The sequence below is a fragment of the Nerophis lumbriciformis genome, linkage group LG01 (genome assembly GCF_033978685.3).
Source record: "Nerophis lumbriciformis linkage group LG01, RoL_Nlum_v2.1, whole genome shotgun sequence".
Lineage (NCBI taxonomy): Eukaryota > Metazoa > Chordata > Actinopteri > Syngnathiformes > Syngnathidae > Nerophis > Nerophis lumbriciformis.
The window spans coordinates 64,031,026-64,044,942 of NC_084548.2; the positions used below are offsets into that span (position 1 = coordinate 64,031,026).

General features: G+C 40.4%; 1 protein-coding gene across 6 annotated transcripts in view; it reads right to left on the reverse strand.

Moving 5' to 3' along the window:
• The window catches only part of LOC133571100 (uncharacterized), a 62,516-nt gene that overhangs the window by 30,268 nt on the left and 18,331 nt on the right, over window positions 1-13,917 (reverse strand). For 2 of the 6 annotated variants that reach the window (XM_061924162.2, XM_061924205.2), the window contains exons 2-4: window positions 8,373-8,404; window positions 5,971-6,031; window positions 5,805-5,869 (exon numbers count right to left, since the gene is read on the reverse strand). The exons of 1 other annotated variant lie outside the window; for it this stretch is intronic. The gene's annotated coding sequence lies outside the window, so the exon portion shown is untranslated. Of the gene's footprint in view, window positions 1-5,804; window positions 5,870-5,970; window positions 6,032-8,372; window positions 8,405-10,381; window positions 10,516-13,917 lie in introns of those variants that run through there. 3 more of the 6 variants (XM_061924171.1, XM_061924189.2, XM_061924180.1) reach the window with 3 other exon arrangements.

Genomic DNA, 13,917 nt, shown 5'->3' on the forward strand with positions numbered 1-13,917 from the left:
TGTTTGTGAATGACTGATTATTTCATGGAAGCTGCTTTTATACCCAATCATGGCACCCACCTGTTCCCAATGAGCCTGTTCACCTGTGAGATGTTCCAAATAAGTGTTTGATGAGCATTCCTCAACTTTCTCAGTCTTTTTTCCCCACTCGTGCCAGCTTTTTTGAAACATGTTGCAGGCATCAAATTCAGAAATGAGCTAATATTTGCAAAAAATAACAAAGTTTCTCAGTTGGAACGTCAAGTATCTTGTCTTTGCAGTCTATTCAATTGAATAATATAAAGGATTTGCAATTTATTGTATTCTGTTGTTTTTTTTACCATTTACACAACGTGCCAACTTCACTGGTTTTGGGGTTTGTAGATTGAACAATACACTTTGTTAAGCTACATTTTATTAGCTCATACTAGATAGTGAATTGACAACAAACTGGCAAATTCGATATGGATTGTAGGCGTGTAACTGACCTTGAGACCATGGACTTGGTGCGAACCTTTTGGTTGACATTGTTCAGGTGAATCAAGATCTTCTCAAACACTTCAGAGGTGCAGTTCAGTTTTTAGGGTACCTCATTTCCAAAGCCCGTCTGGTACAAAAATGTACCACATCAAGGATGCCATAAAGGACCTGTGCTCCTTCCATGGATAGTCCAGCTTGCTTGGGGAGATCATCTCAGGCTGACCACAAAGATGTAGAGGACATGTGTGGTAAAAGCCCCTCGGACAGTCCCATTATCAAAAGCCTGCACCAAAAAAGGACTCAAATTGGTATAATGTGACTTGTTTTAGCAGTTTGGTACCTTCAGAAGTCTGTCCATACAATTCACAGATGTAAATGTCATCCAATTGAAGGTCAGTTTAAGTGAATTTAAGACCCACTGGCTAAGTCTGGTCAATCGTTCCGATGGTTCAATCACCAATACCTGGTACCTGCTTATGTGTATCTGGGATCGGCATCAATCCCGGAAATTTGCAATCAAACTGATTGATATTTGTAAAACAATCTTGCCTTCCTTCATACTTCCTCCAAACGGTCCATTTGGAATTGTGTCCGAGAGTGACTCCAGCGGATTATCCATATATGGTAGACATTTACCTAAACATCCTTCTGTGAGTCAGCCAATTTAAGTTGATGTAAAACCGGCTGTGCTACAACATCATGTCCACAATAAAACCAAGGAAAGAAAATGCCCTCTTGGTTTTATTTGAACCTGCACAAGTCACTCCACCAACTTTTTGTCATGTCTGTGTAATCATGTTTTGTTTTAGTCATGTTTTGTTTAGTTTAGTTATTGGACTCTTTAGTTTCTGGCTTTTCACTCCCTTGTCTTGTTTCCATGATTACCCATTAGTTTCACCTGTTCCACGTTTGGACTCATTGTGCACTCTTGTTTGTCACCATAGCAACCATTAGTTTTCACCTGTCACGTCACGCACCTGTTTCACGTTTTGAGTCACGCACCTGTTTTCGTTAATCATGTCTGTAGTATTTAAGTTCATTGTTTTCAGTTTGTCTTGCTGGCGACATCCCGCATTTATGCTTCTACACACTCTCCACACAGCCTTATGACCCTTGCTGCTCTTTTTTCATGCCGGTTCCATGCCAAGTAAGTTTTGGTTTATTAAGCCACAGTTAGTGTTTTTTGTTGTTCATAGTTTCTGCCTTTGTGCAAGTATTTGTTTTCATAGCCAAGTCGTTTCTCCGCCACTGTGCGCGCTTTTCGTTTGTATTTCATTTTGTAGTTATAGTGTTTAAATAAATCATGTATTCACCTTCACGCCACATCTGGTCCAATTCACTTGCACCTCGGGAGAACAAACCAAGCCATAGTCCCAGTCTTGACACTTTTAGCCTCAGTGCCTTACTTTGAACTTTTATGAAAGATTAGCAAAAAATAGCCCTACTTTAAACAAAGACCTTCGGTTAGCAATGTTACCGCCAGTTGTTGTGTAGCTAGCTTCGCCTTCTACTGCAAGACAATAGCATCACTGTCTTAGACTTAGACTTCCTTTTTATTGTCATTCAAATTTGAACTTTACAGCACAGATAAGAACGAAATTTCGTTACATAAGCTCATGGTAGTGCAGGATAAAAAAGCAATAAGGTGCATATATAAATAAATAAATAAATAAATAAATTGGTTACTGTACAGATAAATATATTGCATTTTTTCACATGCGTCCACATTTATGGATGTATGTTATATTGTCTTTTTTTATTCCAGCGAGTTAATCCATTTTGGGGGGAGTTGAGAGGATCATTTAATTATGATGCGTTCAAGAGTCTTACAGCCTGAGGAAAGAAGCTGTTACAGAACCTAGAGGTTCTGCTTCGGAGGCTGCGGAACCTCTTTCTAGAGTCCAGCAGTGAAAACAGTCCTCGGTGGGGGTGGGAGGAGTCTTTGCAGATTTTCTGAGCCCTGGTCAGGCAGCGGCTTTTTGCGATCTCCTGGATAGGAGGAAGAGGAGTCCTGATGATCTTTTCCGCCATCCTTGCCACTCTCTGGAGAGATTTCCAGTCTGAGGCACTTTAGGCTCCAGTCCAGACAGAGATGCTGTTGGTCAGTTGACTCTCTATAGTGCCTCTGTAGAATGTGGTGAGAATGGGGGGAGGGAGCTGTGCTCTTTTCATCCGACGCAAAAAGTGCATGCGCTGCTGAGCTCTTTTTACAAGAGCTCCGGTGTGTAGGGACCAGGTTATATTGTCAGTTATCTGCACCCCCAGGAACTTGGTGCTGCTTGCTATCTCCACCGCTGTGCCATCGATGAAGAGTGGAGCGTGGCTGGACTGGTGCTTCCTGAAGTCAACGATGATCTCCTTGGTCTTGTTGACATTCAGGACCAGGTTGTTGGTTCTGCACCAGTCAACCAGATGTTTCACCTCCTCCCTGTAGTCCATGTCGTTGTTGTCACGGATGAGGCCCACTACTGTCGTGTCGTCAATGTGGTTGGTAGTGGACCTGGCGCAGCAGTCATGAGTCATCAACGTGAACAGCAGCGGACTCAGGACGCAGCCATGGGGGGAGCCGGTGCTCAGGGAGATGGCACTGGAGGTTCTGTTGCCCACTCTCACAGATTGGGGTCTGTCTGTGAGGAAGTCAAGCAGACAGTTGCATAGAGGGGTACTGAATCCAAGAGGGGCCAGTTTGCTCACCAAGTGCTGCGGGATGATGGTGTTGAATGCTGAGCTGAAGTCCAGAAACAACATCCCCACGTGTGTCCTTTCCTTCCAGATGTTCTAAGCTCAGGTGGAGTGCAGAGGAGATGGCGTCCTCTGTGGAGCGGTTAGGGCGATAAGCAAACTGGTATTGGTCGAATGTGGGGGGAAGTCTGGAGACAATATATTCCTTTACCAGCCTCTCGAAGCACTTCATTGTGATGGGGGTGAGTGCAACGGGGCGGTAACCATTGAGGGAGGAGATTGTGGGTTTTTTTGGCACTGGAATGATTGTGGCCATCTTAAAACATGATGGTACCACAGCCTGGGTCAGCGAGATGTTGAAGATGTCTGTGAGAACCCCAGCCAGCTGGTCTGCACATCCCTTAAGCACCTTGCCCGGAATGTCACCAGGTCCCGGTGCTTTCCAGGGGTTCACTCTCCTCAGGGTTTTCCGGACATCCGCTATGTCCAGGTTGAGCGGCTGCTCATCAGGGCGAGGGATGGATTTTCTCGCTGGAGTGGTGTTAAGTGCCTCAAACCTTGCAAAGTAGTTGTTATGGTCATCTAGGAAGCTGATACTGTTGTCACAGGGACAGGGGGCAGCTTTATAGTCCGTGATGACCTGTATGCCCTGCCACATTCGTCTAGTGTTTGTGGGGTTCTCGAAGAAGTCCTGCTCTTTCTGACTGTGAGCACGCTTTGCAGCCTTAATGGCACGGTTCAGGTTAGCTCTGGCTGATTTTAATGCCACCATGTCGCCAGACTTAAAAGCCTTGTTCCGAGCCTTCAGCATTGCACGTACTGTACCTCACTGTTCATCCAGGGTTTCTCGTTGGCCCGTGTGGGGATGTTCTTGATCACACTGACATCCTCCATGCACTTCTGAATGTATGCGGACACAGACTCTGCATACTCCTCCACACGTGTGGTGATTTTCAGTGGCGGCTGCTTTGAACATGTCCCAGTCTGTGGTTTCGAAGCAGTCTTGTAATGCTTCAATTACTCCCTCTGGCCAGGTCCTCACCTGCTTCACTGTAGCTTGCTTCCTGATCAGCAGGGGCTTGTATGCAGGAATTAGCATCACAGATAGATGGTCTGAAGAGCCAAGGTGGGGGCGTGGTGCAGCTTTATATGCATGTTTGATATTACTATACACCAAGTCCAGCTTGCTTCCACCCCTGGTTGCAAAATTCACATATTGATGGAAATGAGGGAACGCTGTTTTCATGTTAGCTTGATTTAAATCCCCTGCCATGATGAAAACTCCCTCTGTACACTGCTGTGAAGATCAAAGCATTGAATTCCCTGGGTAAATAAAATGGCCTGCATTTTATAGTTAATAGTTCTACATCAGGAGAGCAGTGACGTGATACTATCTTCCCATTATTGCACCAGTTGTTGTTGACGTATATACAAACACCACCGCCTCGGGATTGACCGGTGAGAGTGCTGCTTCTGTCCGACCGAAACATAGCTATCTTCACCTTCTACTGCAAGACAATAGCATCACTGTCAGTTGACTAGACTGCAAAGACAAGATATTTAATGTTTGAACTGGAAAACTTTGTTATTTTTTGCAAATATTAGCCCATTTGGAATTTGTTTCAAAAAAGTGGTAAAAAAGACTGAGAAAGTTGAGGAATGCTCATCAAACACTTATCTGGAACATCCCACAGGTGAACAGGCTAATTGGGAACAGGTGGGTGCCATGATTGGGTATAAAAGCAGCTTCCATGAAATGCTCAGTCATTCACAAACAAGGATGGGGCGAGGGTCACCACTTTGTCAACAAATGCGTGAGCAAATTGTCCAACAGTTTAATAACAACATTTCTCAACCAGGCTATTGCAAGGAATTTAGGGATGTCACCATCAACGGTCCGTAATATCATCAAAAGGTTCAGATAATCTGGGGAAATCACTGCATGTAAGCGGCTAAGCCCGTGACCTTCGATATCTCGGGCGGTACTGCATCAAAAAGCGACAACAGCGTGTAAAGGATATCACCACATGGGCTCAGGAACACTTCAGAAAACCACTGTCAGTAACTACAGTTGGTCGCTACATCTGTAAGTTCAAGTTAAAACTCTACTATGCAAATCCATCAAAGATGGACTGATGTAAAAGTGTTCTGTGGTCTGACGAGTCCACATTTCAAAATGTTTTTGGAAACTGTGGACGTCAATTATATTACGGACCTTTGATCTCTCAGGCGGTACTGCATCAACAAGTGACTTCAGTGTGTAAAGGATATCACCACATGGGTTCAGGAACACGTCAGAAACCCACTGTCAGTAACTACAGTTGGTCGCTACATCTGTAAGTACAAGTTAAAACTCTACTATGCAAAGCCAAAGCCATTTATCAACAACACCCAGAAACGCCGCCGGCTTCGCTGGGCCCGAGCTCATCTAAGATGGACTGATGCAAAGTGGAAAAGTGTTCTATGGTCTGACGAGTCCACATTTCAAATTGTTTTTGGAAACTGTGGACGTCGTGTCGTCCGGAACAAAGAGGAAAAGAACCATCCAGGATTATTATAGGCGCAAAGTTGAAAAGCCAGCATCTGTGATGATATGGGGGTGTATTAGTGCCCAAGGCATGCGTAACTAAAAGTATCTTTAACATCAAAACGGTTTTCTTTACCTCAAAGCTCACCAGGGTAGAGAATGAGGATCACTGCTTGTCTTCTGGACTCAATGCCGTTTTTCCTACAAAATAAAATGTGATATCACACATCTCCTGCATGTATAATTCATTGTTGAGCAATAAGTAACACGAAATGGGCAGATTTTACAGTCTGGCCACGTACAGTATCGGTCCAACTTTCCCCGGAATGTGGACTGTGGTACCCTCCAAAATTCCTCCTCCATCTGGAAAAAAAAAAATAGAAGAAAGATGGAATAACATTTCTTCATCTAACAAAGTCAATTTAGGTACTCTTGCTTGATGGACACCGACGCACACGTTGTATTATTATTATTATTATTATTATTATTATTATTATTATTAATATTATTATTATTATTATTATTATTGTTGTTGTTATTATTATTATTATTATTAATATAATTATTATTATTATTATTATCATTATTACCCATTATTATATTATAGTAGACTGAATGTAGTTTCTGACAGTTTTGTATCGAGAGAATAATGTACAAACCCCAAAAACAGTGAAGTTGGCAGATTGTGTAAATGGTAAATAAAAACAGAATACAATGATTTGCTAATCCTTTTCAACTTATATTCAATTGAATAGACTGCAAAGACAAGATACTTAACGTTCGAACTGGAAAACGTTGTTATTGTTTGCAAATATTAGCTCAATTGGAATTTGATGCCTGCAACATGTTTGGCACAAGTGGCAAAAAAGACTGAGAATGTTGAGCAATGGTCATCAAACACTTATTTGGAACATCCCACAGGTGAACAGGCTAATTGGGAACAGGTGGGTGCCATGATTGGGTATAAAAGCAGCTTCCATGAAATGCTCAGTCATTCCCAAACAAGGATGGGGCGAGGGTCACCACTTTGTCAACAAATGCGTGAGCAAATTGCCCAACAGTTTAATAACAACATTTCTCAACGAGCTACGGCAAGGAATTTAGAGATTTCACCATCCACGGTCCGTAATATCATCAAAAAGTTCAGAGAATCTGGAGAAATCACTGCACGTAAGCGACGATATTACGGACCTTCGATCTCTCAGGCGGTACTGCATCAAAAAGCGACATCAGTGTGTAAAGGATATCTCCACATGGGCTCAGGAACAATTCACAAACCCACTGTCAGTAACTACAGTTGGTCGCTACATCTGTAAGTGCAAGTTAAAACTTTACTATGCAAAGCGAAAGCAATTTATCAACAACACCCAGAAACGCCGCCGGCTTCGCTGGGCCTGAGCTCATCTAAGATGGACTGATACAAAGTGGAAAAGTGTTCTGTGTTCTGACGAGTCCACATTTCAAATTGTTTTTGGAAACTGTGGACGTTGTGTCCTTCAGACCAAGACGAAAAAAGAACCATCCGAATTGTTTTCGGCGCAAAGTTGAAAAGCCAGCATCTGTGATGGTATGGGGGTGTATTAGTACCCAAAGCATGGCTAACGCACACATCTGTGAAGGCGCCATTAATGCTGAAAAGTACATACAGGTTTTGGAGCAACATATGTTGTCATCCAAGCAACGTTACCATGGACGCCACTGCTTATTTCAGCAAGACAACGCCAAGCCACGTGCTACAACAGCGTGGCTTCGTAGTAAAAGAGTGCGGGTACTAGACTGGCCTGCCTGTAGTCCAGACCTGTCTCCCATTGAAAATGTGTGGCGCATTATGAAGCCTAAAATACCACAACGGAGACCCCCGGACTGTTGAACAACTTAAGCTGTACATCAAGCAAGAATGGGAAATAATTCAGTTCAGTTCCCAAATGTTTACTGAGTGTTGTTAAAAGGAAAGGCCATGTAACACAGTGGTAAAAATGCCCCTGTGACAACTTTTTTTTGCAATGTGTTGCTGCCATTAAATTCTAAGTTAATGATTATTTGCGAATAAAAAAAGAGTTTCTCAGTGTGAACATTAAATATCTTGTCTTTGCAGTCTATTCAATTGAATATAAATTGAAAAGGATTTGCAAATCATTGTATTCTGTTTTTATGTACCATTTGCACAATGTGACAATTTAACTGAATGCACGACAAAGAGCAACTTTTCCTTTTTCACACACTCTTCACAGGTCACCCGCTTCAAATACCTTCATCAGTTAAACCACAACAAAGTCTCAGGTATGTTTACCTTTTATTCTGACAGTTTTATATGGAGAGAACAATGTACATTTCTCCACAGATAATGGTAAGCTCGTCGTTTATTGTAACAACCTTTCTAGCTTTACTTTTGCCACACTGCAAAAAGTCAGTGTTCAAAAACAAGAAAGAAAAATACAAAAATGAGGGGGTATTTTATTTGAACTAAGCAAAATTATCTGTCAATAGAACAAGAAAATTTGGCTTGTCGAGACTTTCCAAAACAAGTAAAATTATTTTTATTATTTGAGATATTTAATCTTATTTAGGTTTCAGTTTTTGCAGTGTACGCTTTTTTCCATTTTTCTTCGTAAAAGACCGCCACAAAGAAAACGTTATGTCAGGCTCATTGACTAAAGAATGGAACATGAACCAGCCTTGCAACGATTGCAACTTTTTGACTCACCGTTATCAGGTGTGCTCGACGCACTAAATCACCTGCAAAGACACAACGACACAGATGTGACACCTCATCTATCAAAAGATCTTACAAACCCTGTTTCCATATGAGTTGGGAAATTGTGTTAGATGTAAATATAAACGAAATACAATGATTTGCAAATCATTTTCAACCCATATTCAGTTGAATATGCTACAAAGACAACATATTTGATGTTCAAACTGATAAACATTTTTTTTTTGTTGCAAATAATCATTAACTTTAGAATTTGATGCCAGCAACACGTGACAAAGAAGTTGGGAAAGGTGGCAATAAATACTGATAAAGTTGAGGAATGCTCATCAAACACTTATTTGGAACATCCCACAGGTGAACAGGCTAATTGGGAACAGGTGGGTGCCATGATTGGGTATAAAAGTAGATTCCATGAAATGCTCAGTCATTCACAAACAAGGATGGGGCGAGGGTCACCACTTTGTCAACAAATGCGTGAGCAAATTGTTGAACAGTTTAAGAAAAACCTTTCTCAACCAGCTATTGCAAGGAATTTAAGGATTTCACCATCTACGGTCCGTAATATCATCAAAGGGTTCAGAGAATCTGGAGAAATCACTGCACGTAAGCAGCTAAGCCCGTGACCTTCGATCCCTCAGGCTGTACTGCATCAACAAGCGACATCAGTGTGTAAAGGATATCACCACATGGGCTCAGGAACACTTCAGAAAACCACTGTCAGTAACTACAGTTGGTCGCTACATCTGTAAGTGCAAGTTAAAGCTCTCCTATGCAAAGCGAAAGCCATTTACCAACAACACCCAGAAACGCCGCCGGCTTCTCTGGGCCCGAGATCATCTAAGATGGACTCATGCAAAGTGGAAAAGTGTTCTGTGGTCTGACGAGTCCACATTTCAAACTGTTTTTGGAAATATTCGACATCTTGTCATCCGGACCAAAGGGGAAGCGAACCATCCAGACTGTTATCGACGCAAAGTTGAAAAGCCAGCATCTGTGATGGTATGGGGGTGCATTAGTGCCCAAGGCATGGGTAACTTACACATCTGTGAAGGCACCATTAATGCTGAAAAGTACATACAGGTTTTGGAACAACATATGCTGCCATCTTTTTCATGGACGCCCCTGCTTATTTCAGCAAGACAATGCCAAGCCACATTCAGCACGTGTTACAACAGCGTGGCTTCGTAAAAAAAGAGTGCGGGTACTTTCCTGGTCCGCCTGCAGTCCAGACCTGTCTCCCATCGAAAATGTGTGGCGCATTATGAAGCGTAAAATACGACAGCGGAGACCCCGGACTGTTGAACGACTGGAGCTCTACATAAAACAAGAATGGGAAAGAATTCCACTTTCAAAGCTTCAACAATTAGTTTCCTCAGTTCCCAATCGTTTATTGAGTGTTGTTAAAAGAAAAGGTGATGTAACACAATGGTGAACATGCCCTTTCCCAACTACTTTGGCACGTGTTGCAGCCATGAAATTCTAAGTTAATTATTATCTGCAAAAAAAAATAAAGTTTATGAGTTTGAACATCAAATATGTTGTCTTTGTAATTGAATATGGGTTGAAAATGATTTGCAAATCATTGTATTCCGTTTATATTTACATCTAACACAATTTCCCAACTCATATGGAAACGGGGTTTGTACACCAAACACTGAAAATCATTTGCTTAACTTAGTGGTTGGCGTTAATGAAGATAATGACATGAATTATAATTCACTATTATTGGTCATTGACTGATTTGTTGAAGTAGCTGCTTGACGCGCACATTTAGTCGACTTGTCTCTGTCATTTTAGCTCAAAACGCTGTCGGCGTGACTCCGCCTACACATTGTGGCTAAAACCGCTCGCTAACCCTGTTAGCCGTTACCTAGCTCACGCACAGTAGTTGTTAGCTCCAATTGTTGTGTGGCTAGCGTAGCCTTCTACTAATACCGGAAAAAACAACACACACTTTGCTTGTACAACACAATAAACGCTTGAAGACGAGTAATTCTTACCTGAATGTACAGTCTGCCACTTGACAAATCCTCGACTGGTTGGAAGTGTCGGAAATGACGTCACGGACTTGACCGGCCGCGCAGGTGAAGTACAGTAATTACAACAACCAAAGTGTGCCTTGTGATTAAAACAAGCAAAGTGTGCTTTGTAATTACACCAAGCAAAGTGTATGTTGTGATTACAACAAGCAAAGTGGGCTTTGTAATTACAACAAGCAAAGTGTGTGTTGTGATTACAACAAGCAAAGTGTGTGTTGTAATTACAACAAGCTTAGTGTGTGTTGTGATTACAACAAGAAAAGTGTGTGTTGTAATTACAACAAGCAAAGTGTGTGTTGTAATTACAACAAGCAAAGTGTGTGTTGTGATTACAACAAGCAAAGTGTGTGTTGTGATTACAACAAGCAAAGTGTGTGTTGAGATTACAACAAGCAAAGTGTGTGTTGTAATTACAACAATCAAAGTGTTCGTTGTAATTACAACAAGCAAAGTTTGGCTTGTAATTACAACAAGCAAAGTGTGTGTTGTAATTACAACAAGCAAAGTGTGTGTTGTGACTACAACAAGCAAAGTGTGTGTTGTAATTACAACAAGCAACGTGTGTGTTGTGATTACAAGCAAAGTGTGTGTTGTGATTACAACAATCAAAGTGTGCCTTGTAATTACAACAGGCTAGTGTGTGTTGTAATTACAACAAGCAAAGTGTGTGTTGTGATTATAACAAGCAAAGTGTGTGTTGTGATTACAACAAGCAAAGTGTGTGTTGTGATTACAACAATCAAAGTGTGCGTTGTAATTACAACAAGCAAAGTGTGTGTTGTGATAACAACAAGCAAAGTGTGTGTTGTAATTACAACAAGCAAAGTGTGCCTTGTAATTGCAATGAGCAAAGTGTGTGTTGTGATTACAACAAGCAAAGTGTGTGTTGTAATTTCAACTAGCAAAGTGTGCGTTGTGATTACAACAAGCAACGTGTGTGTTGTAATTATGACAATCAAAGTGTGCCTTGTAATTACAACAGGTAAAGTGTGTGTTGTGATTACAACAATCAAAGTGTGTGTTGTAATTACAACAAGCAAAGTGTGTGTTGTAATTACAACAAGAAAAGTGTGTGTTGTGACTACAACAATCAAAATGTGCCTTGTAATTACAACAATCAAAGTGCGTGTTGTGATTACAACAAGCAAAATGTGTGTTGTGATTACAACAAGCAAAGTGTGTGTTGTAATTACAACAATCAAAGTGTGCCTTGTAATTACAACAATCAAAGTGTGTGTGTTGTGATTACAACAAGCAAAGTGTGGGTTGTGATTACAACAGGCAAAGTGTGTGTTGTGATTACAACAAGCAAAGTGTGCCTTGTAATTAGAACAGGCAAAGTGTGTGTTGTAATTACAAAAAGCAAAAGGTGCCTTGTAATTACAACAAGCAAAGTGTGCGTTGTAATTACAACAAGCAAAGTGTGTGTTGTGATTACAACAAGCAAAGTGTGTGTTGTGATTACAACAATCAAAGTGTGCGTTGTAATTACAACAAGCAAAGTGTGTGTTGTGATAACAACAAGCAAAGTGTGTGTTGTAATTACAACAAGCAAAGTGTGCCTTGTAATTGTAATGAGCAAAGTGTGTGTTGTGATTACAACAAGCAAAGTGTGTGTTGTAATTTCAACTAGCAAAGTGTGCGTTGTGATTACAACAAGCAAAGTGTGTGTTGTGATTACAACAAGCAACGTGTGTGTTGTAATTATGACAATCAAAGTGTGCCTTGTAATTACAACAGGTAAAGTGTGTGTTGTGATTACAACAATCAAAGTGTGTGTTGTAATTACAACAAGCAAAGTGTGTGTTGTAATTACAACAAGAAAAGTGTGTGTTGTGACTACAACAATCAAAATGTGCCTTGTAATTACAACAATCAAAGTGTGTGTTGTGATTACAACAAGCAAAATGTGTGTTGTGATTACAACAAGCAAAGTGTGTGTTGTAATTACAACAATCAAAGTGTGCCTTGTAATTATAACAATCAAAGTGTGTGTGTTGTGATTACAACAAGCAAAGTGTGGGTTGTGATTACAACAGGCAAAGTGTGTGTTGTGATTACAACAAGCAAAGTGTGCCTTGTAATTAGAACAGGCAAAGTGTGTGTTGTAATTAAAAAAAGCAAAAGGTGCCTTGTAATTACAACAAGCAAAGTGTGTGTTGTAATTACAACAAGCAAAGTGTGTGTTGTAATTACAACAAGCAAAGTGTGTGTTGTAATTACAACAAGAAAAGTGTGTGTTGTAATTACAACAAGCAAAGTGTGTGTTGTAATTACAACAAGCAAAGTGTGTGTTGTAATTATACCAAGCAAAGTGTGTGTTGTAATTACAACAAGAAAAGTGTGTGTTGTAATTACACCAAGCAAAGTGTGTGTTGTAATTACAACAAGCAAAGTGTGTGTTGTAATTACACCAAACAAAGTGTGTGTTGTGATTACAACAAGCAAAGTGTGTGTTGTAATTACAACAAGCAAAGTGTGCCTTGTAATTGCAATGAACAAAGTGTGTGTTGTAATTACAACAAGCAAAGTGTGTGTTGTGATTACAACAAGCAAAGAGTGTGTTGTAATTACAACAATCAAAGTGTGCCTTGTAATTACAACAATCAAAATGTGTGTTGTAATTACAACAAGCAAAGTATGTGTTGTAATTTCAACTAGCAAAGTGTGCGTTGTGATTACAACAAGCAAAGTGTGTGTTGTGATTACAACAAGCAACGTGTGTGTTGTAATTATGACAATCAAAGTGTGCCTTGTAATTACAACAGGTAAAGTGTGTGTTGTGATTACAACAATCAAAGTGTGTGTGTTGTGATTACAACAAGCAAAGTGTGGGTTGTGATTACAACAGGCAAAGTGTGTGTTGTGATTACAACAAGCAAAGTGTGCCTTGTAATTAGAACAGGCAAAGTGTGTGTTGTAATTACAAAAAGCAAAAGGTGCCTTGTAATTACAACAAGCAAAGTGTGCGTTGTAATTACAACAAGCAAAGTGTGTGTTGTGATTACAACAAGCAAAGTGTGTGTTGTGATTACAACAATCAAAGTGTGCGTTGTAATTACAACAAGCAAAGTGTGTGTTGTGATAACAACAAGCAAAGTGTGTGTTGTAATTACAACAAGCAAAGTGTGCCTTGTAATTGTAATGAGCAAAGTGTGTGTTGTGATTACAACAAGCAAAGTGTGTGTTGTAATTTCAACTAGCAAAGTGTGCGTTGTGATTACAACAAGCAAAGTGTGTGTTGTGATTACAACAAGCAACGTGTGTGTTGTAATTATGACAATCAAAGTGTGCCTTGTAATTACAACAGGTAAAGTGTGTGTTGTGATTACAACAATCAAAGTGTGTGTTGTAATTACAACAAGCAAAGTGTGTGTTGTAATTACAACAAGAAAAGTGTGTGTTGTGACTACAACAATCAAAATGTGCCTTGTAATTACAACAATCAAAGTGTGTGTTGTGATTACAACAAGCAAAATGTGTGTTGTGATTACAAC